Source organism: Podarcis erhardii (assembly GCF_964252035.2).
Source record: "Podarcis erhardii genome assembly, chromosome: 9".
In the NCBI taxonomy this organism is placed as follows: domain Eukaryota; kingdom Metazoa; phylum Chordata; class Lepidosauria; order Squamata; family Lacertidae; genus Podarcis; species Podarcis erhardii.
The window spans coordinates 46,265,928-46,268,891 of record NC_138512.1 but is presented as its reverse complement, the minus strand read 5'-3'; the positions used below and the strand labels follow the sequence as shown (position 1 = coordinate 46,268,891).

Below are 2,964 nucleotides of genomic sequence, written 5' to 3'. Positions count from 1 at the left end.
AGAAGTTCTCTTCTACTGTTTGAAGCAAAGGAGACTGTGTATCTCTAGGTATCATAAAGAACACTAGAAAACTAATAATCCCTTGATTCAGATACTTCACTGTAAACATACAAGGATGAGAAGCCCTAATTAGGGGCAATACCTGAGACCAAGTGCAGAAGATGAATAGAATAGAATAGAATAGAATAGAATAGAATAGAATAGAATAGAATAGAATAGAATAGAATAGAATAGAATAGAACAGAACAAACACTTTAGTTTATTTTATCCTGGGACAAATGAAAGGTGCCTGGCCATTCAACTTTTTTCCCCAGTGGAAAAATACAAAGGTAAGAAAATAGCAAACCGCATATTTCAGAATCTAATATTTTAGATTCTATCTACTTCACAAAAGAATGAAAATTTCCTGAGTCTGTATAGTGATTCTCTAAGCAAAAATCTCAAAAAATGAGAAAGTAAAGTTTAAAGTGTAGTTCAAAGAAATTATCACATATAATTGGTGGTTCAATGCTACATATGAGTTACACTTTGTAATACTTCCTTTGTCTTGGATTTCTGCTATCCTTACATCTCTAAATTTCACATAAAGAGCAATGTGAAAATGTCACTTACTTAAAAGCATCATTTTATTATAAGTGCATCTACTATTGTGAACCATACTTTTATTCCAACACTTTTATTCCTTAATTTGTATAGAAAACTACCATTGTGAGAAATGTCCTGTTTTAGCTCACCCATCCCACACATTTTTGGTTTTGAAGGTTCACTTAAGATGTTCTACAACACAGTCACTAGATGGGGTGGCAAGAAACTTCCTAGGGAGGATTGGCACTGCTGTGGAGGTTGCAAGCAGTTAGTTTTTTGGTGTCAAGACACCATCCTAGGCTCTGACTAGGAGGGGCCATTAGATTAGCAATATTAGATGCAGAGGAGCTGGAAACTGTCACCAATAACTCAAAGAAGTCCTATAGGTAGACGCTGTTGGAATGAAGTGGTTGTCCCTTGTCATCGCTGGGACATAGCTTTACAGGGATTTGAGATCTCATAGGACACAAGGCACCAATAACTGGAGAAAAACTCAAAACCACCTGGTTCCCTAGTGTGGTATTGTGTAGTGTTACAGAGTACAAAACACAATGCCTTTTAAAAAAATGTTTTTGAAGAGAAGTGCATTTCAAAATCTGATCAATATTTTTTGAGCTCCCTTGATGTTTTCCCCTCCCCTTTTCTCTCGCAACAGGAATGTGGACATGGGTCAGGTTCAAAACCAACATTCTGGATATGACCTAAGTTCAAAGGCGATATTTTAACAGCTGAATTGCAATAGCTAACAGAGACACGTTCTCATATGATGATTCAAAGGTACAAAACCTGACCCTCAATTCATGCTCTACAAATCCTCCATGCCCAACTTTAATCAACAAGCCTTTCTCGGTTCTTTCTCAGTTGTACATGCTGTTATTTTTATTTGAAAGAAACACATGCACATTTTACAGTTTCAGTCTCTCCATTATTTATCGTGTCTGTATTTATCTGCATGTTGCGTGCTATAGACTTCACCCCTAAATACATCATTTTAAAAGACAATTCTGTCATAATGACTATTTCATTATGTGTAATTCATCAATGTTTATAGTTATATTAAGCTATGAGAAAAGGTTTACTGGCTTTTTATCTTCATTATTGGCAGTAATAAACTCTCACTTTACTGGAGAATGGAACAAAATATGGGATGAACAATGAGTGTATCTGCTAAAATATAATTCTTATTTGTTGTTTCTCTAATATTACTTTCCCAAACTACAAACAACATCAGTCACTGAAGACGAACTGCTGTGCAGTGATGGAAAATGTATGCTTGCCTTACAGTCATGTTTTTCTTCTCTTGCAAGATATCATTCATAATGGAAATTGTAAATCTTAACTACTGGTTTCAGAAAGTATGTCAAGAAACAAGTTCATGTTTTATGCCATGAGAAAAAGATTTGTGTAGTAAAAGAATTAAAATAAGTGAAATATATATTATGCAGAGAACAAACGATATAGCAAAAGTAATGACCAGCTCACAGCTCAGGAACCATCGTGTGGCCCTTGAACTCTTCAAAATGTGGTTCTTAAGCAATACAATGAAATGAATAGATGCAATATATCTTGTGGACATTGAGTTAGAGGCGCAGTAGAATCATATTCCACTGATCTCCAGGGCATACATTATGAGAGAGGATCATTCATGTCATTGCCCCCCACCCTACATCAAGATAATTTCTGTGTAGGAAGAGCTGTGTGCAACATCATGTCTGTCATGCAGGGAACAAATTGTACCATTTGCAGAAAATAGATGGATTGGAAACTTGGCTTCCACCATATTTATTGCATATACTGTAATAATTAGAGCAGTGCAAAAAAAAACTTTTTAAAAAATAATAATGATGATAATAATTTATCAACCATTCTTTGGGTAGGTGGGGACAAAATAAAATCTTCCAAAAATCATTTCTGGGTGGGGAAAAGATATTTACTTCATTTGGGGTGGTTGAGAGTTCTCCCCCTTTCTTCCCTTGGCATTTAAACATTCGAATAAGCTCCATGCTACTCAGTCTATGCAAGGCTGTCTGCACTTCTTGGAACGCCTTCTAGGGATGGTGAGAAATTCAGTTCATTTCACATTCAAAACCAAATGTATAAAATTCACACTTTTCAAAACAATACAAAAACTGAAACAGACATCCATGAACATTTGCACTAATCTGGCTTTGCAGTGTAGTTCTCCAATCAATGTTTCCCCAAATGCAGATATTAAGTAAAAAATGTGTGTTAACATGAATATATTAGTGGAGATAAAGATATAAAAATGCATTATATTAGGAGAAATTTATTGCAAGTGTTGTGGGCAAACATATCGGACGACACGGCGATTCTTCCAAAGCAGCTCTTTATTTGTAATCTGGAACAGAACTGACTGAG

At 35.4% G+C, this 2,964-nt stretch overlaps 1 long non-coding RNA gene across 1 annotated transcript; it reads left to right on the top strand.

Moving 5' to 3' along the window:
• Positions 1–242: 242 nt before the first annotated feature.
• On the top strand, positions 243–1,491 carry LOC309349354. The gene is made up of 2 exons (XR_014159869.1): positions 243–329; positions 1,241–1,491. It is a non-coding gene; the product is annotated as an uncharacterized lncRNA (long non-coding RNA).
• Positions 1,492–2,964: the final 1,473 nt, after the last annotated feature.